The sequence below is a fragment of the Rhinopithecus roxellana genome, chromosome 7 (assembly GCF_007565055.1).
Source record: "Rhinopithecus roxellana isolate Shanxi Qingling chromosome 7, ASM756505v1, whole genome shotgun sequence".
NCBI classification, from domain to species: Eukaryota; Metazoa; Chordata; class Mammalia; order Primates; family Cercopithecidae; genus Rhinopithecus; species Rhinopithecus roxellana.
Window position 1 is genome coordinate 22670878 of NC_044555.1, and position 22015 is coordinate 22692892.

The 22015-nt window shown below is 38.1% G+C and overlaps 1 protein-coding gene across 1 annotated transcript in view; it reads right to left on the reverse strand.

Annotated features, from left to right (window-relative positions):
- Positions 1-5807: 5807 nt before the first annotated feature.
- Positions 5808-22015, reverse strand: part of SHROOM4 (shroom family member 4) — a 289985-nt gene continuing 273777 nt past the window's right edge. The window contains exon 10 of the transcript XR_004058384.1: positions 5808-5827. The gene's annotated coding sequence lies outside the window, so the exon portion shown is untranslated. The remainder of the gene's footprint in view (positions 5828-22015) is intronic.

The window sequence follows — 22015 nt, forward strand, 5'->3', positions numbered from 1 at the left end:
GAATGAAGTATAATATTTAAATTTTGAAATGAAAAAAATCCCTGCCAACCTAAAGTTCTGCATCCTTCAAGAGTGAAGGAGAAATAAAGACTTTCAAAAAGCAATTAAAATTGTAGGACTTTGTCACTAGTAGACCTGTTTTGCAAGAAATGTTAATAGTTCCTCAGAGAGAAGGAACATCTTCAAAGTACTAAGAAACAAAACAAAACAAAACAAAACCACAAAAAGCTGTCAACCAAGATTTTTTTTGTTTTTGTTTTTTTGAGATAGAGTCTTGCTCTGTAGCCAGGCTGGAGTGCAGTGGCATGATCTCGGCTCACTGCAATCTCCACCTCCAGGGTTCAAGCGATTCTTCTGCCTCAGCCTCCCAAGTAGCAGGGACTATAGGTGTATGTCACCACACCCAGTTAGTTTTTGTATTTTTAGTAGAGACGGGGTTTCACCATGTTGGCCATGATGGTCTCGATCTCTCGACCTCGTGATCCACCTGCCTCAGCCTCCCAAAGTGCTGGGATTACAGGCATGAGCCACTGCCCCCAATCCCAAGAATTTTGTAGCCAGAATCCTAAAGTGAGATAGATCAGAAACTAAGATTTATATAAAGGAAGAATGTTAGAGAAGGAATAAATGAAGGTAAAATAAAATCTTTTATTTTTCTTATTCCTAGTTGATCTAAGAGATAACACATTGAAATAATAATAACAATGTATTTGGTGATTGTAGTTTATCAATAAGTGAAATAAATGATAACAATGTTATGAGTGATGAGGGGGAATTTGGAATTACTGTTATAAAACATCTGCATTACCTGTGAAGTATGCTATTATTTAAAAGTGGACTTACAGTAATTATAAATTATATTAAATTGTAAATGCATACTGTACACTCTAAGGAAATTAATAAATTATTAATAAAAAGAAGTATAATATGCTACAAAAGGAGAGAAAATGAAATTACAAAATATGTACAATTAAAATCAGAGAAGTCAGAAAAAGAGGGGAAGATAAAAACGAACACACAACAAGTGCAACAAATATAAAAGAGTTACAGACATTCTAGATATTAATCTAACTATATTGTAATCACCTTAAATGTATATGCTATAACTGCATCAATTAAAAGTCAGAGGTTGTCAGAGTAGATTAAAAAATAAGACCCAACTACATGTTGTCTAAATGAAACCTTTAAATATAAAGAAATAGATTAAAAGTAAAGGGGTAAGATAAAGTAAGATATGCCATGCTAACTATAATCAAAAGGAATCTGGATTAGCTATATTAGTTTCACAAAGCAGACTTCAGCACAAGGAAATTTATCAAGGATAAAGAAAAGTATTATGTAATGATAAAGAGGCATATTCTCTAAGAAGATGTAACAATCCTGAATGTATATGCATATAAAGACAGAGCATCAAAATATGTGAGACAAAAACTAATAGACCTACAAGGAGAAATAGATGAGTTCATTATTATAGTTGGAGACTTCACCACCCCTCAATCAGTCATTGACAGATTCAGTTGGCAGAAAATCAGTAAGGATATAGTTGGACTCAACAGCACCATCAATCAACTAAGTTTAATTGACATTTATAGAATACTTCATTCAACAAGAGCAGAATACACATTATTCTCAAGTTTACATGAAACAACATCAAGATAGACCACATTCTGAGCCATAAAATATACCTTAACAAATTTAAAAGAATATGAATAATACAAAATATCCTTAAAGATTACACTGGAATCTTAAACTAGAAATCAGGGATAGAAAAATAGCTGAAAAATGAAAAAAAAATGGAAATTAAGCAATACACTTCTAAATAATACAGAAGTCAAAAAAAGTCCTAAGAGAAACCTTAAAATATTTTAAACTTAATGAAAATGAAAATACAAATTATTAAAATTTGTTGGATGCAGTAAAATCAGCGTTTAGAGGGAAATCTATAGCATTGAGTGCACAGATTATAGAAAAAAAATATAAAATCAATAATCTTTGTTTCCACTTTAGGAAACTAGAGAAAGAAGAATAATATACATCTGAAGCAAGCAGAAGAAAATAAAAATTAGATCAGTAATCAATGAAATTGAAAACAGGAAATCAATAGAGAAAATTAACAAAATCAAAGGCTGGTTCTTTGAAAAGGTCAACAAAATTGATATATCACTAACCAGGCTAACCATGAAAAGAAAATAAAGAGGACATAAAATACTAATATCAGAAATCAAAGAGAGCCCATGGGTGTTAGAGAGGATAATAAAAGAATATTATGATCAATTCTATGCCCACAAATATGATAACCTAGATAAAATGGACCAATACTTGAAAAAAAACTACCAAAACTCAAACAAAGAGAAATAGATAATCTGAATAGGTCTATATCCATTACAGGAATTAAGTCAATAATTCATAACCTCCCAAAACAGAAAGTAGTAGGCCCACGTGGTTTTACTGATGAATTCTACCAAACATTCAAGGAAGAAATGATACCAACTCTTTATAATCTCTTTCAGAAAATATAAACAGAAGAGACCATTTCCTAACTGATCTTATGAGGTCAGCATTATTTTAATACTGAAACCACATAAAGATATTACAAGAACAAAACTGCAGACCAACATCCTTATGAACATAGATACCAAAATCCTCGACAAAATATTAGCAAATCAAATCCAACAATGTATAAAAGTAATTGTGTACCATCACTAAATCAAATTTATTCCAAGTATGCGTGGCTGGTTAAACATTCAAAATTCAATTAATATAATCTACCATATCAGTAGGCTAAAAAGTAAAAATCATCTGATCATATCAATTGATGCAGAAAAAAGCATTTGATGAAATCTAACACAGATTCATAATAAAAACCCTCAGCAAGCGAGGAAGAGAGAGGAACTCCCTCAGCTTTTTAAAAATCTACAAAAAGTCTACAGCTAAGATTAAACTTAAAGGTGAGAAACTGGATGCTTGCTCCCTGAGACTGGGAACAAGGCAAGGATGCTCTTCTCACCACTGCTATTCACCATCATACTAGAAGTCTTAGCTAATGCAATAAGATAAGAAAAGGAAATAAAATGTATACAGTTGGGAAGGAGAAAATAAAACTGTCTTTGTAGATAACATAATTGTCTATGTAGATAATCCAAAAGAATAGGCAAAAAACTCTTGGAACTAACAATCTATTATAGGAAAGCCACAGGATATAAGGTTAATATACAAAAGTCTACTTCTTTCCTATATAATAGCAATGAACAATTAGAATTTGAAATAGAAACATAACCATTTACATTAGCACCAAAAAAAAAAAAAAAATGAAATACTTAGGAATAAAGCTAACAAAATTCCTACAGGATCTATATGAGGAAAACTACAAAACTGATTCAAGAAATCCAAGAAGATATAAATTCATGAGGAGATAGTACATACTCATGGATAGGAATACTCAATATTGTTATGATGTCAATTTTTCCCAACTATAAAAGTTGGAAAAATAACTTGTTAGAATTTAGCAATGGTTACTGACAAACTGATTCTAACATTTATATGGAAGGGCAAAAGATTCAAAATAGTTAACACAATACCGAAGAACAAAAAAGTCAGAGGACTGACACTACCCAACTTTAAGGCTTACTATAAAGCTACAATAATCAAGACAGCATGATACTGGTGAATTGAATAGATAAACTGACCAATGGAACAGAATAGAGAATTACTATAAGACTACAGTAATCAAGATACTGTGGAAGTGAAAGCAACAGAAAGATAACAACAGGAATAGAAATAGGAAGTCCATAGACACACCCATAGAAATATGGTCATTGATTTTCGACAAAGGTGCAAAAGCAATTTAATGGAGAAAGTATAGTCTTCAACAAATGGTACTGGAACAATTAGACATTCATAGACAAATAAATGGATGTTTACTTAAACCTTATATAAAAATTAACTCAGGTCATAGATCCACCATAAAATTTTAAAGATGAACCACAGGGGAGAATCTTGATGATCTGGGATTAGATGAAAAGTTCCTAGACATGATACCAAAAGTGGTATCAGCAAAGGAAAAAAAAGTAAATAAATTGGAATGCATCAAAATAAAAACTTTCACTCTGAAAGACACTGTTAAAGATGAGCTATAGACTGGGAAAATATATTTGAAAATAACATATCCAACAAAGGATTTGTATAGCACTGAATAGTGGCACTTATTCCATGCCTAACTCATTTGGGGCCTCTCAGGTTTCCTGTTTACCTAGCAGAGGAAGATAATAGCACTAGCCATACAATATTTTTCATTCAATGGACTTTATTATAGCCATTTATTCATTCAACAAACATTTCATTATTGACCACAACACTTATATGTTAGGCACTGCAAAACATCCAAATGTGAATAAGACATTATTCCTTCATTCAGGAAGCTTGCAACTTAGTACAGATAATGGTACAAATAGACAAGTGTCTGTAATGCAAAGCAGAAAGTGAAGAACACTATAAAGGAGATAAGATGATAAAGTAGAAATCTCAGCTTCCTCACTTCTCACTTGTTTGACTTTGGACAAGTTGTTTAACCTTACAGAACCATACTTTCTTCAAATTTAAAATGGAAATAACACTATTTACCATACAGTATCACCGGGATAATTGAATATGATAATGACTATCATAGTGCCTGTGCTAATGTTGAGGTAGTCACTCAACAAAGTTAGTTTGCCATGGAGAAACATTTCATGGATAAGGAGACATAGAGATGGTAACATTGGAGTTAGTCATTGGACAATTAGAGAGAACATAGAGAGGCAGAAATAGAGGCAGCCCCCCTTGACATTTACCCCCCCAAAAAATAAGCTACCTCATGTACTCTTCTAGCTACTGAGCAACCCTCTCATTTATTATTATTATTTTTTAAATTTTCTTGTTTTTCGAGACAGAGTCTCACTCTGTCACCCAGGCTGGAATGCAGTGGTGTGATCTCGGCTCACTGCAACCTCCACCTACCAGGTTCAAGCAATTCTCCTGCCTCAGCCTCCCAAGTAGCTGGGATTACAGGCACACACCACCATACCCAGTTAATTTTTGTATTTTCAGTAGAGATGGGTTTTTGCCATGTTGGTCAGGCTGGTCTCAAACTCCTGACCTCAAGTGATCCTCCCGCCTCAGCCTCCCAAAATGCTGGGATTACAGGCATAAACCACTGCACCCGACCCTCACTTCTTTTTGTTTGTGTTTTGTTTTTTGATTTTTAACTGTTTTATAGAGATATAATTCACATATTATAAAATAACCCATTGAAAGTATACAATTCAATAGTGTTAAATATATGTGGAGAATTGTACAATCATCACTAAAATGTAAATTTAAAACCTTTTAATCACCCCAAAAGATAATGTCTGAATTTATGCTTTTGAGGTGATTAAAATGTTTTAGATTTACATTTAAATTTACATTGGAAAGATGGAATAGACATAATTTTCATATTCTTCCAATTAAGTACAGATTAAAAATTCTGAACATTATGTGGGACAGAAATTTGGAAGTACCTAAAGGGTGCAGGAAAAAAAGGTAAAACAGTTAGGGACCTTGAAACCCAAGGAAAAACACCATCGCACTAAATTCCCACCTCCACCCAGAAGTAACAAGAAGTCCTTTCCTGCCAGATATCAACAAATACTGAGTGGAAACCTGGATTTCTACACCCACCTGGAAGTAATAAGGTGGCACCATCTTTCACCTGGAGAGTGGTGTCAGAGGAGGCCTTCTAAAACATGAGATTTAAATAAGATGTAGACTTTCATAATACCCCAAATGTCCAAGTTCCACCTGAAAGTCACTGACGTGCAAAAAAAAAAAAAAAAAAAAAAAAAATGCAGAAAAAAAAAGGTAAAACAGTTAGGGATCTTGAAATTCAAGGAATAACACCGTCTCATTAAATTCCTGCCTCCACCCAGAAGTAACAAGGAGTCCCAGACTCCTTGGAAGTAATAAGGTGGCACCATCCTTCACCTGCAGAGTGGTGTCAGAGGAGGCCTTCTAAAACACAAGATTTAAATAAGATGTAGACTTGCATAATACCTCAAATGTCCAAGTTTCAATTGAAAATCACTGACATGCAAAAAAAAAAACAAGAAGATTTCAACTTGAATGATAAAAACCAATCAGCAGATGCTAACACATTGACAGATGTTAGGATTATCTGACAAAGAGTTTAAAGCAATTATCATAAAAATGCTTCAATGAGCAATCATAACCACACTTAAAAAAGTTACAAAAAATAGAAATTATCAGCAAAGAAATAGAAAAATTGCAGCAAGCAAATAGAATATATAAAGAGAGCCAAATGGAAAATTTAGAAGTAAAAAACACCACAGTTAACTTCAAAATATCAACAATGAACTCAACAGCTGAATGGAGACAACAGAGGAAAGAACTTGAATACAGAATAATAGAAATGACCAAATCTGAATAAGAGAGAAAAAATAGTGTGTCAGGAACCTATGAGACTATAACAAAAGACCTAAAATTTATGTTATTTGAGTTTCAGAAGGAAAGAAGAAAGAAGAGGGAGGGACTGAGAAAGTATTCAAAGAAATAATGGTTGAAATTTTCCAAAATTTGACACAAGACATAAACCTAAAAATTCAAGAATCAAATGAACTCCAAACATAACAAACTCAAAGAAATCCATGACAAGACACATCACATTAAAATTTATGAAAACTAAAAACAAAAACAAAAACTCTGAAAGCAGCCAAAGAGAAACAACACATTGCCTATAGGGGAAAAACAATTTGAAAGACAACAAATTTCTTATCAAAAACTATGGTGGCCAGAAGGAAGTGTGTGCAACATTTTTCAAGAGCTGGAAGGGAACTGCCAACCTCAAATTACATTTTCAACAAAAGTATCCTTCAGGAATGAAGGAAAACCCAAACACTCTCAGAAGAAAAACTAAGTGAATTTGTCACTACCAGATCTACATAGCCTAAAAAATTGCTAAAGGAAACTCTTGGAATAGAAAGAAAATGAGAAAATAGGAATCTTCGACTATCTGGAGGGAAAAAGATCAGTGGCAAAAGAAAATTATATAGGGAAATGCTATAGATTTTGCTTCTCCTCTTGAATTTTCCAAATTATGATTGATGGTTGAAGAAAAAATAACATTGATATTGTTCTCAATGTATACAGAAAAAATATTTAAGACAATTATATTATAAATGGGAGAAGGGCAAAAGGACATAAAGGGAGGTAAGTTTTCTATGCTTCACTCAAACTGGTAGACTTTTTAAAGATAGAGAGATAGACACAGATGTATAAATATATAAAATATAATAGATGGTACAACCACCAAAAATGTATGCAAAGATACACATCCAAAAACATAATATTTAAATAAAAACAGAATTCTAAAAAATGTTAACCCATAGGAGGGAAGGAAACAAAAAACAGAAAAATGAAAAACAGAGAACAAAAAATAAAAAATAAAATGGCAGGCATAAGCCCCAATACATCAATAATTAAAGTAAATGTAAGTGACCTCTATACAACAGTTAAAAGACAGAGATCAACAAAATAGACTAAAATAGGCTCTATTACATACCAACTTCAAGAAAATCACTTCATAATGATGTATATATGTGAAAAGTAAAAGGATGGAAAAAGATACACTATGCAGGCCGGGCGCGGTGGCTGACGCCTGTAATCCCAGCACTTTGGGAGGCCGAGGCGGGTGAATCACAAGGTCAGGAGATCGAGACCACGGTGAAACCCCGTCTCTATTAAAAATACAAAAAATTAGGCGTGGTGGCAGGCGCCTGTAGTCCCAGCTACTCAGGAGGCTGAGGCAGGAGAATGGCGTGAACCCGGGAGGCGGAGTTTGCAGTGAGCCGAGATTGTGTCACTGCACTCCAGCCTGGGCGACAGAGCGAGACTCCACCTCAAAAAAAAAAAAAAAAAAAAAAAAAAAAAAAAAATACTATGCAAAAAGTAATCAAAAAATGCAGGAGTGGCTAAATTAATTTTAGGTAGAGTAGACTTCAGAGCACAGAAAAAAATGAGGGACAGAGACATTACATAATGATAAAAGGATCGATCCACCAAGGAGACATAGAAATCCTAAATGCATATGCAAAAACAACAGAGCTGCAAGATATATGAAGCAAGAACTGATAGAACTGAAAAGGGAATTAGATAAATCCACAATTATAATTGGAGACTTCAATATCCTTCTCCCAACAAACACTTTGTTTGTTTCTTTTTTTAACTTTTATTTTAGGTTTAGGGGTACTTGTGAAGGTTTGTTACACAGTAAACTCATGTCACAGGGTTTTGTTGTACAGATGATTTCATCACCCAGGAATTAAGCCAAGTACACAATAGTTATCTTTTCTGCTCCTCTCCCTCCTCCCACCCTCCACCCTCAAGTAGACCCCAGTCTGTTGTTTCCTTCCTGTTCATAAGTTCTCATTTAGCTCCCACTTATAAGTGAGAACATGTGGTATTTGGTTTTCTGTTCCTGTGTTAGTTTGCTGAGGATGGTATTTTAAAAAATACTAAACGTAGAGTTATCATATGACCCATAACTTTCATTTCTGGGCATTTATCCCAAAGAAACAAAAACTTATTTCCATGCAAACACCTGTACACAATTGTTCATGCCACCTTTATTTGCAATAGCCAAAGAAAATTGGAAATAATTCAAATGCCCAATAGGTGAATGGTGAAACAAACTGTGGTGCATCAATAACTTGGAATACTATACAGTAATAAAAAGTAATTAACCACTGATACATGGGACAACTTGGATGCATCTCAAGGGCATTTCACTGAGTCAAAAAAAGAGACACTCTTAAAAGATAACATACTGTATGATTCCATTTATATACCACTCTTGAAATAACAAAACTATAGACATGAGAAACAGATTAGTGGTTGCCAGGGAATGAGGATTTGGGGTATAGAAGAAGTAGGTATAATCATAAAGGGGTAACATGAGGGAGATTTTTGAAGTGATGGAATAGTTTTACATCTTGATTGAGGTGTTTACAGGAATCTGCACGTGATTAAATGACACAGAACTATGCACACAGTTTGTAGCAATGTTAACGTCTTGGTTTTGATATTGTACTATAATTATATAATATGTAAACATTAGGGAAAACAGAATGAATGATACATGAGACCTCTTGGTACTATGTTTGCAACTTCCTGTGAATCTGTAGTGGCTTTATATATATGTATAAATTTCCATATGCATTAGCAGTCACTCCCTATCTGCAACCTCTTCTCCCTTTCCCCAGCTATAGGCAACCATTAATCTATTTCCTGTTTCTGTAGACTTGACTATTTGGTATATTTCCTATGAATGGAATCGTAAAATATGTGGTATTTTGTGACTAATTCTTTCATGTAACCATGTTTTTAAGGTGTATTCATGTTGTACCAGTACCAGTAGCAGTTCATTCCTGTTTATTGACAAACATGATTCCATTGTAGGCATAAACATTTTTTTTCCATTCACCAGTTGTTGGACATTTGGGTTGTTTCTGCTTTTTGGCTATTATAGATAATGCTGCTATGAACATTAATTTACATGTTTTCGTGTGGACTTAAGCTTTCAGTTCTCTTAGGTAAATACCTAGAGTAGGTTTGCTGGGTCATATAGTATTCCATGTCTAACATTTTGAGGAACTGTCACACTGTTTCTCAAAGTAGCTGAACCCTTTCACATTTCTACTAGCAATGTATAGGTTTTCCAATTTCTCCACATCATTGCCAACACTTGCTATTTTTTTGTACTTTTGATTATAGACACCTAGTGTATGTGAGGTGGTATCTTACTGCGATTCTCCTTTGCATTTCCCTAATGACTAATGATGCTGAGCATCTTTTTATGTGTTTACTGGCCATTTGCATATCTTCTTTGGAGAAATCACATCACTCTCCCTATATCTTCACATCACTTTCCCTCTGTGCATGTCTCTGTGTCCAAACTCATAAGGACACCAGTTTCATTGGATTAGGGTCCAACATAATGACCTCCCTTGATTACTTCTGTGTAGATTGTATCTCAAAATAAAGTCACATCAAGTGTACTGGGGGTTACGACGTCAACATCCATGTGGACATGAGAGACACAATTCAACCCATTTTAAGTAACAGTTTTGAAGTAGGCCCAGAGTGTTATGTTCTCCATAACAAGAGGCTTCCCTTAAGGGAAACTACTTTACCAGGGCCTTATCCAGTATGGGCAAGGGCAGTTAGACCACTCCAACCCCTTCTATTCTTCCAGTCTCACCTAAGAAAGAGGAAAAGCTCATAAGCACCTGTAAAGGTCACAGCCTAGAGGAACAGGTCAACTAAGGCTGACACCTAATCACAGGATTATGGAATACTTCCATCCCCTGCCTCCCACCCCCAACATCGACTGTAGCAATTAGCATTGACTAAGTGCCTACTACTTTTTATGCCAGAACCTATGCTAGAAGCTACAAGTTCATTTTCTCAATGTAATCCTTACAAATACCAAGAAAAATAGAAACTATTATTCACATTTTACAGATGAGGAAACAGACTTATGAAATGACTTGTTTAAGGTCATAAACAATTATCTGGAAGAACTGAGATTCTAACTCAGGTCTGTCAGATGCCAGAGGCCTGTGCTCATTCTATTATACTTAGCTCAGAAAGGGAGTGACACAGTAAGATTTTAATTTTAATGTGCATGCAGAAAAGCACATGGGCAATCAAGTCAATAAATTATCACAAATGGAACACACCAGGTATCAAAAAACAGAACTTATCTTCCATTCTTCCCTGCCCAAAGTCTTCCTGTGTCTCTTTTCAGGCACTATTACTGATCAAGAATAACAAATATCCTGTTTTGATCACCATATATTCTTGTTTCTTTTTCGAGACAGAATCTCACTCTGTAGCCCAGGCTGTAGTACAGTGGTGTTATCACAGCTCACTGTAGTTTTGACCTCCTGGGCAGAAGCAATCCTCCTGCCTCAGTCACCTGAGTAGCTGGGACTACAGGTGTGGGCCACCATGCCTGGCTAATTTTTTATTTTTTGTATAAACAAGATCTCACTATGTTGCCCAGGCTGTTCTTGAACTCCTGCACTCAAGCGATCCTTCTGCCTCAGCCTCCCAAAGTGTTGGGATTACAGGTGTGAGCCAGTGTGCCCACTCTCATAATCGTATATTATTTTTGTCTGTTACTGAACCTTATATAAATGGAATTATATAATATGTACTATTTTATGTCCCAGAACTTTTGATCAACATTTTATTTTTAGGTTCCATCATTTGTTGCATGCAGGTGTAGTTCCTTCATTTTCATAAGCAGTATAATATTACATTGTATGGCTATATCACAATATATGTATCCATTCTACTGTTGATAGATTATATCAACTTTAGAGGTTTTAAAAATATTGCTGCTATGAACATTCTTGTACATGTCTTTTGGTGAACATGCTTACAGTTTTACCTTGAGTAATATTCATTGGGTAGTTGGAATTGGTAACAGGGCAGAGAGGGATGGAGGCAGGGAGAACAACTGGAAGGTTGTTGCACAAATCAAGTATAAAGCTTCAAGAATAAAGAAGAGGATGGTTAGGGTAGGGCTGGAGAGAAACAGGTGGAGAGGAAAGAGATAAAAAAGTGTTTGTATTATAGAGTTTAATTGGTCCTTAGGAATAAAGGCAATAGGGAAGTCAAAGATGACACAACATTTTTAATTCCACTGAAAGAGGAAAGAAAGTTGGGCTGGGCCGGGCGCGGTGGCTCAAGCCTGTAATCCCAGCACTTTGGGAGGCCGAGACGGGCGGATCACGAGGTCAGGCGATCGAGACCATCCTGGCCAACACGGTGAGACCCCGTCTCTACTAAAAAAAAAACACAAAAAACTAGCCGGGCGAGGTGGCAGGCGCCTGTAGTCCCAGCTACTCGGGAGGCTGAGGCAGGAGAATGGCGTAAACCCGGGAGGCGGAGCTTGCAGTGAGCTGAGATCCGGCCACTGCACTCCAGCCTGGGTGATAGAGCGAGACTGCGTCTCAAAAAAAAAAAAAAAAAAAAAAAAAAAAAAAAAAGAAAGTTGGGCTGGAATGCTCACTGAGAGAGGGAGCTCACAAATTTCATGGTGAAATGTTCAGGGGATGAAGAGGAAGTGAATAGCTTATATGGGACTGTTTCTTGGACATCTGGAATTACAGGAACAAAGTGAGAGGAGGGTGGGAAAGGAAATAAAGAGAGGGAAAATTTTCTGGAGAGTATTGATAAAAATGCAGTTGGACAATATTCAATTTGGAGAAGCATCACCAATGTGAGGAGAGGCCAAAGAGACTGTAGCGAAGAAAACAAAGAAGACATGGCCTGAGAGGCAGAAGAATTACCAGACTAGAATCCTATTATGGAAGACTAAAAAGAAGAGAATTTGGGGAAGGTTTGTTCAGGGGGGGATGTATTATATTAGATTCAGGATAGACAAAAGGGGGACAGGCTTCTGAGAAAGTCCCCTTGAATTTGGCAGCAGAAAAGCTTTAAAAAGAGCAGTTTCCATAGAGTTCTAGTAGCATTATAGAGTTCTGAAAGGAGTGGGTAGAGAGAGAATGGCTATGGGGCCTCCAAACACCCACTTAAGAAGGGTGGCAATGAACGAAATGATTGAAAGAGAGTGTCAATAGGCTGAGGAAAAGCACCAATGGAAAGAGACAATGAATGGTGTATGTGGGTTTTGAGGAGGAGTTAAGGTAACTGACAGAACAAGGTCACTGGTGTAAGTATATGGAGATGGGAGATGAGCATAGAGAGTGAGCTGATTCATTCATTCAACAAATATTTACTGAATATTTCTTGCAAGATATGTACTGTGCTAGGGCTGGGGATACAGAGATTAATAAATATAGTCTCTACCTCGAGTTACTTGTAGTATAGTGGGGGAAACACTTGATCACAGTATAAGTATCGAGTAGGGGAAAAAGATACTGTAGAAACTTCCATAATTTCTGCATAGGCCTAAGAAGGCTTTTGGAGGTGCAGATATCTGAGCTGACATTTGAAATTACCAAGGAAAGATGAGGAAATGGTATTCTGAGAGGATGTAGATGTTGAAGCACCATTATTTATAATAACCAAAGGTGTGAACGGTGTAAAAAACCCAAATGTCCATCAATTGATGACAGAGAACCAGTGGTTAAACATTTACCAGCATAGCAGTGCATGGGAACCATTAATATGGAGGCAGTAGTTAAAACTATGTGAATTAATGCTGTTACCCAGGTAGAATACAGAATGGGATGAGAAGAGGGCCCAGGAATTGGACTAGGAAGAGAAGGTTCAGAACCTCAAATTTGAATCCCTCAGTGGTCCTTAGACCAGTAAAAAGGAGGAAAGTTATGCTTTTCCCACTATAAAGCTAAGGTACCTAGTCAGGAAGGCAAAGTGTTAGCAAATTAGTGTTCGTCTGTCTCCTGGAGACCAGCCAGAGAGTGAGAAATGAGCAAGTTGCCTGGACAAAAAAATCCCACCCTGAAATCCAAGTCTTGTTAAGCGAAGTTATAAAAAAGGACAGGAATGCTTGCATTGCCTAATTGGGTGTGTGTGTCTCAGGGTGGGTGGTTGGGAGGAATCTTCACATATAAAAAAGAGCTAGCAACAAGACTCCTTTATTTATAAATTTGTGCATCTCCACAAGCATTTAATGAGCACCTCCTAGGTTCCAGGCTTAGGCTAGGGACAGTTAATACAAAATAAGTGGGTAATATGTCAAAAGTAAGTACTGCAGAGTTGTGGTCAGAAAAATCTTGAGGGAGGTTTGAGCTAGGCCTTGAAGGCTTGCTAAGAAGTACCTGGATGGAAAGAAAAGGATGGGAACTGTTTTCTAAATAAAGCATAACAGAAAAACAGAAATGGGAAAGGAGGTAAGAAAAATAATACTTAACACTTAAAGATGTCTTACTATGTGCCAAACACCATTCTAAGAGCTTTATATATACTATCTCATTTAATCCTCAAAACAACCCTTTGAGATAGGTACATTACCTCAATTTTACAGATGAGAAACAGTCCACACCATAGGTAAATGGCAGAAGAGGCATTATGAACCTAGACAGTCTGGCTCCAGAGCCTACAGTCTTAACTAATATCCCATATACCTCCTGAAGTGTGCAAGGTGTTTTCATGAGGGTGTGTGGTGATAGAGGTTCAATTAGATCACACAGACTGTGAAGCCATGAGTCGAGAGAGTTTGATAGGTAAGAAGGGAGGCAGCTTCAAAGAATCTTGAATTCTAGAGACTTGCATCCAGTGTTGTAGAACAAGCACAGCAGGCCCAACTTTGAATCCTGAATCTGCCATTGATTAGTTATGGGACATGGGCAAAGTCAGTAGTAGCCTTCATTTCCTCATATTTCAACTGGGTGTGTCAATGCCAATTTTGAAAGGTTGTTGTAATTATTAAATTAACAAAAGCATGTAAAGTGTCCAGTACAGGGTAGATCACCATAAATGGAAGCTATGACTATTATTACCTTATGACTTGTAGAGTTCTCAGCATAGCCTTCAGAAGAACTATTTTAGTGTTATTAGTCAGTGATCCCTTAAAGGCCCATCTAAATGGAATTCCTAGTGAAAATACATTTACTTTTTCGGTCACTTCCTCTCCTGGTGGCTTGTGGCTCAGACTACTGGCCCTCTATAGCTTTGCTGGTGTCTTCCAGTTGGCAAATACAATCATAGACAGGCTCGAGTTAGGAAAGCTGTCACACATATGTGGCCACCATTCTTAGGGGGTAGTGTGCCACCATTGGGGTGGGAATAGCTAAAAAGGAGTGAGACTATATCTCAACTACTTTTCCTGCTATTGGTCTATATACCATTGCTAGAATTGGGAGATGTCTGCATTGCCCAGTCTCTGTTATCTACACTAGTCCAGACAATTTGGGGAAGCTATGTATACATGGATGGGATGTGTTATATTAGATTCAGAATAGACTAAAGGGGGACAGGCTTTTCCCCATTTCCTAGTACACTCTGCTCTCTGATGAAGTGTTATGCCTCTCCCTTTCAATTTTTGGATCTGCTAAGAAACTTTTAACCTGCCTGATATCTTCCTGGAAATGTAGTTGTCCGAAGGATGCAATTGAAAGCATGACTAGAATTAGCTGGTATTCTCAAGAATTTTCAAACTGTAAATCCTAGTAGACATGACCCAAAAAACAGGGAGTGGGGAGGAGCAAAATCAATTACTTTTCACATGTCTGCAAATGTTTTAACATACAGCTGTCACCCAAAATAGAAAACCAGAGCTTTCTCTCTTCTAGGTTACAAATGTCTGCCTAGAGATCTGAGGCACTTCTTAAAGGTGACCTGCAAAGGGGGTAGAGTGGATTCCCCACCTGGGGTATTATCTATAGGCTGTAAAGTGAGTCTCTGCTGACTGTCAGCAGGGGGGACCAGGGGAGTCACACTCTTTCCTGCTCGGGCCATAATTGCTGCTCACTCAGCAGGCAAATGGGCACGTATGGCCTCAAATTTCAGAATATCCTTTTTTCTTGCAGTGGTTCTGAGGCAGGTGATCAGATTGGCTTAGGGCACATCAGGGCAAGCTGCCTCACCTTCACTACAGTGGCTCTATGATTCTGCTGGCTTCAGCTCTTTTCTATGATCCTCTAGAGGACAACTTCCCGGAGCACATAGCCAACCTGCTAAATATCTTCAGAACTGGACTGAAACAGGAGAAGATAAGAATTAATGGCAGCTGCCTGATTAAAGCAATTCTTAGGCCCAACAGAGAATGTGATGGAGGAGTCTGAACCAGACATTCTTGATTTTCTTTCTTTTTTTTGAGACGGTCTTGCTCTGTTGTTCAGGCTGCAAGGCAGTGGCATGATCTCGGCTCACTGCAACCTTCACCTCCTGGTTTCAAACGATTCTCCTGCCTTAGCCTCCCGAGTAGCTGGGACTACAGGCATGTGCCATCACGATCGGCTAATTTTTTGTATTTTTAGTAGAGATGGGGTTTCACCGTGTTAGCCAGGATGGTCTCGATCTCCTAACCTCGTGATCCACCCGCCTCGACCTCCCGAAGTGCTGGGATTACAAGCGTGAGCCACTGTGCCCGGCCGATTCTTCTCTTTTTATCACACCCCATAACTGCTCTTTCCTCATAACCAGGTCTACCTTCATAATTTACTCAGAATTTGACCATTCTTTAATCTTTTTCACCACTACCACTTTGTTCTAAGCCACCATTCACTCACTGACCTCCTCACTCATCCCCGTTTCTACCCCTGCCGGTCTAGTTTGTTTTCCTCACAGCAGCCAGAGGGATATTTTCTTTTTTTTTTTGAGACGGAGTCTGGCTCTGTCGTCCAAGCTGGAGTGCAGTGGCGGGATCTTGGCTCGCTGCAACCTCCACCTCCCGGGTTCAAGCAATTCTCCTGCCTTGGCCTCCTGAGTAGCTGGGACTACAGGCACGCACCACCACACCGGCTAATTTTTGTATTTTTAGTACAGACGGGTTTTCACCATGTCACCCAGGATGGTCTCAATCTCTTGACCTTGTGATCCGCCCGCCTCAGCCTCTGAAAGTGCTGAGATTATAGGCGTGAGCCACCACGCCTGGCCCAGAGAAATACTTTCAATGCTGAAGTCAGATATGTCACTTTTCTGCTCCAAATCCTCCAATGACTATCTCATTCAGAGTAAAAGTTAAAATCCTTACAATGGGGGATTCAGGGGATCATGGCAGTCGGGAGACAGGACTAGATTGCAGCTCAAGACAGAGCAGCATGCAGAGGCTGGCACTGTGAATTTTACCTCCATATAGACTGCAAGAACAAACCAGGACTCACAGACCCTCTGAAGGAAGCAGACTGCTCCTGCAAGACCCGGGAGACACTCCAAATACTGTGAGTGCCCCAACGGTGGAAGTGGGAGAGGGACACTCTCTTCTCCCAAACACACCCTCCACTGGAGAAGCTGAAGGTCTGTTTGTGGGAGAAGTTTCCTACTTTACCTGGAGGTGAGTCAGCCTGGAGAACCGAGGGACATACAGGGGTAGAGGAAGCTGCAGAAAGGCCCCGGGAGCTCGTTGGGTCCCCAAGCAGCCCATTCCTGCCTGGCACCACAGGGATTCATCCAGAGGGTGTCCAGAGGAGCAGGGGGTAAAACTCCACAGGAAAAAGAAATTCTCTAGCTGAACTTTGTAACAATTTGAACAGGGCGAGAAGCCTCCTGGCCAGAACTCAGGGGAGGGAGCGAATCAGGTGTGCAGACTTCACAGGCTTGGGAAGAACTAAAGCCCTTTTCTCTCCCAGCTGGGAGGAGGATAGCCTTGGGCAAATTTTCAAGCCCATCTCCCCCTCAGCCTGGAAACAGACTTGGGGCTGTTGGGGGCAGGCACAATGGGAGTGAGACTTCAGTTTGCGTAGGAGCTGGGTGAGGCCTGTGACTGCCGGCTTTCCCCCACTTCCCTGACAACCTTCATGGCTCTGTAGAGGCAGCCATAATCCTCCTAGGTACACAACCCCAGTGACCTGGGAATCTCACCCCCATCCCCCACAGCAGTTGCAGCAAGACCTACCCAAGGAGAGTCTGAGCTCAGACATGTCCAGCCCTGCCCCCACCTGATGGTTCTTCCCTATACTCCTTGGTAGTGGAAGACAAAGGGCATATAATCTTGGGAGTTCTAGAGCCCCACCTACCACTGGTCCCTCTCCACACTACTACAGCTGATAGTTTCTGGAAAGTGCCGGCTCCTGGCAGGAGGTCAGCCAGCATAAAAATAGAGCATTAAACCACCAAAACTAAGGACCCCCACAGAGTCCATTGCACCCTCTGCCACCTCCACCAGAACAGGCACTGGTATCCATGGCTGAGAGACCCATAGACAATTCACATCACAAGACTCTGTGCAGACAACCCCTAGTTGGGTAGACTTGCTGGGTGGCTAGATCCAGAAGAGAGACAACAGTCACTGCAGTTGGGCTCACAAAAAGCCACATTCACAGGGGATGAGTACTATATCAAGGGAACACCCCATGGGACAAAAGAATCTGAACAACAGCCTTTAGCCCTAGACCTTCCCTCTGACAGAGCCTATCCAAATGAGAAGGAAGCAGAAAACCAACCCTGGTAATATGACAAAACAAAGCTCTTCAACACCAGCAACAGATCCAAACCAAGAAGAAATCCCAGATTTACACAAAAAAGAATTCGAGAGGTTAGTTATTAAGCTAATCAGGGAGGGACCAGAGAAAGGCAAAGCCCAATGCAAGGAAATCCAAAAAATGATACAAGAAGTGAAGGGAGAAATATTCACAGAAATAGATTAGCTTAAGAAAAAACAATAAAAAATTCAGGAAGCTTTGGACACACTTTTAGAAATGTGAAATGCTCTGGAAAGTTTCAGCAATAGAATTGAACGAGTAGAAGAAAGAAATTCAGAGCTCGAAGGCAAGATCTTCAAATTAACCCAATCCAACAAACACAAAGAAAATTAACCCAATCCAACAAAGACAAAGAAAATTAACCCAATCCAACAAAGACAAAGAAAAAAAGAATAAGAAAATATGAACAAAGCCTCCAAGAAGTCTGGGATTATGTTAAATGACCAAACCTAAGAATCATTGGTGTACCTGATGAAGAAGAGAATTCTAAAAGCCTAGAAAACATATTTGGGGGAATAATCAAGGAAAACTTCCCCAGCCTTGTGAGAAACCTAGACAGCCAAATACAAGAAGCACAAAGAACACCTGGGAAATTCATTGCAAAAAGATCTTCACCTAAGCACACTGTCAACAGGTTATCCAAAGTTAAGACGAAGGAAAGAATCTTAAGAGCTGTGAGGCAGAAGCACCAGGTAATCTATAAAGGAAAACCTATCAGATTAATAGCAGATTTCTCAGTAGAAACCCTACGAGCTAGAAGGGATTAGGTCCCTATCTTCAACCTCCTCAAACAAAACAATTATCAGCCAATAACTTTGTATCCAGTGAAATTAAACATCATATATGAAGGAAAGATACAGTCGTTTTCAGACAAACAAATGCTGAGAGAATTCGCCATTACCAAACTACCACTACAAGAACTGCTAAAAGGAGTTCTAAATCTTGAACCATATCCTGGAAACACATCAAAATAGAACCTCCTTAAAGCATAAATCACACAGGACCCATGAAACAAAAGTACAAGTTAAAAGGCAAAAACAAAAAAGCAAAACCAAAGTACACAGGCAACAAAGAGCACAATTAAAGCAATGGTACCTCACATTTTAATACTAACATTGAATGTAAATGGCCTAAATGTTCCACTTAAGAGATACAGAATGGCACAATGGATAAGAACTCACCAACCAACTATCTGCTGCCTTCAGGAGACTCACCTAACACATAAGGACTCACATAAACTTAAAGTAAAGGGGTGGAAAAAGGTATTTCATGCAAATGGACACCAAAATCAAGCAAGGGTAGCTATTCTTGTATCAGACAAAACAAACTTTAAAGCAACAGTGATTAAAAGAGACAAAGAGGGACAGTATATAACAATAAAAGGCCTTGTGCAACAGGAAAATCACAATCCTAAACATATATGCACCGAACACTGGAGCTGCCAAATTTGTAAAACAATTACTAATAGACCTAAGAAATGAGATAGACAGCAGCACAATAATAGTGGGGACTTCAATACTCCACTGACAGCACTAGGCAGGTCATCAGGACAGAAAATCAACACACAACAGATTCAAACTATACCTTGGAACAAATGGACTTAACAGATGTATACAGAACATTTCATCCAACAACCACAGAATACACATTCTATTCAACAGTGCATGGAGCTTTCTCCAAGACAGACCATATGACAGGCCATAAAATTAGACTCAATAAATTTAAGAAAATTGAAATTATATCAAGCACTCTCTCAGACCACAGTGGAATAAATCTGGAAATCAACTCCAAAAGGAACCTTCAAAACCATGCAAATTAAATAACCTGCCCCTGAATGAGCATTGGGTCAAAAATGAAATCAAGATGGAAATTAAAAAATTCTTCAAACTGAATGACAATAATGACACAACCTATCAAAACCTTTGGGATATGGCAAAAGAAAAGAAAAGGAAAGAGAAAAGTCATAGCCCTAAATGCCTACATCAAAAAGTCTGAAAGAGCACAAACAGACAACCTAAGGTCACATCTCAAGGAACTACAGAAACAAGAACAAACCAAACCCAAACCCAGCAAAAGAAAGGAAATAACCAAGATCAGAGCAGAACTAAATGAGATTGAAACAACAACAACAAAAAATACAAAAGGTAAGTGAAACAAAAAGCTGGTTCTTTGACAAGACAAATAAAATTGATAGACCATTAGCAAGATTAACCAAGGAAAGAAGAGAGAAAATCCAAATAACCTCACTAAGAAACAAAACAGGAGATATTACAACTGACACCACTGAAATACAAAAGATCATTCAAGGCTAATATGAACACCTGTACGCACATAAACTAGAAAACCTAGAAGAGATGGATAAATTCCTGGAAAAATACAACCCTCCTCGCTTAAAGCAGGAAGAATTAGATACCCTGAATACACCAATAACAATCAGTGAGATTGAAATGGTAATTAAAAAATTACCAACATAAAAAAATCCAGGAATAGACAGATTCACAGCAGAATTCTACCAGACATTCAAAGAAGAATTGGTATGAATCCTTTTGACACCTATTCCACAGGATAGAGAAAGAAGGAAGCCCCACTAATTCGTTTTATGAAGCCAGCATCACCCAAATACCAAAACCAGGAAAGGACATAACCAAAAAAGAAAACTACAGACCAATATCCTTGAGGAACATAGATGCTAAAATCCTTACCAAAAGACTAGCTAACGGAATCCAGCAACATATCAAAAAGATAATCCACCATGATTGAGTGGGTTTCATACCAGGGATGCAGGGATGGTTTAACATATGCAAGTTAATAAATGTGATACACCACATAAACAGAATTAAAAACAAAAATCACATGATCATCTCAATAGATGCAGAAAAAACATTAGACAAAATTGAGCATCTCTTTATGATTAAAACTCTTAGCAAAATTGGCATACAAGGACACACCTTAATGTAATAAAAACCATCTATGACAAACCCACAGCCAATGTAATACTGAATGGGGAAAAGCTGAAATCATCCCCTCTGAGAACTGGAACAAGATGAGGATGCCCACTCTCACCACTCCTCTTCAACATAGTACTGGAAGTCCTAGCCAGAGCAATCAGACAAGAGAAAGAAATAAAGGGCATCCAAATTGGTAAAGAGGAAGTCAAACTGTCACTATTTGCTGACAATATGATCATTTACCTTGAAAACCCTAAGGACTCCTCCAGAGGGCTCCTAGAACTGATAAAAAAAATCAGCAAAGTTTTCAGATACAAGATTCATGTACACGAATCAGTAGCTCTTCTATACAGTGACCAAGCAGAGAGTCAAATCAAGAGCTCAACCCCTTATAAAATAGCTGCCAAAACAAAACAAAACAAAACTTCAGAATATACCTAACAAAGGAGTCGAAGGACCTCTACAAGGAAAACTACAAAACACTGCTGAAAAAAATCATAGATGACACAAACAAATGGAAACACATCCCATGCTCATGGATGGGTAGAATCAATATTGTGAAAATAACCATATTGCCAAAAGCAATCTACAAATTCAGTGCAATCCCCATCAGAATACCACTATCATTCTTCATAGAATTAGAAAAAAAATTCTAAAATTCATATGGAACCAAAAAATAGCCCACATAAACAAAGCAAGACTAAGCAAAAACAACAAATCTGGAGGCATCACACTACCTGATTTCAAACTATCCTATAAGGCCATAGTCACCAAAACAGCATGGTACTGGTATAAAAATAGGCTCATAGACCAGTGGAACAGAATAGAGAACCCAGAAATAAACCCAAATACTTATAGCAAACTGATCTTTGACAAAGCAAACAAAAACATAAAGTG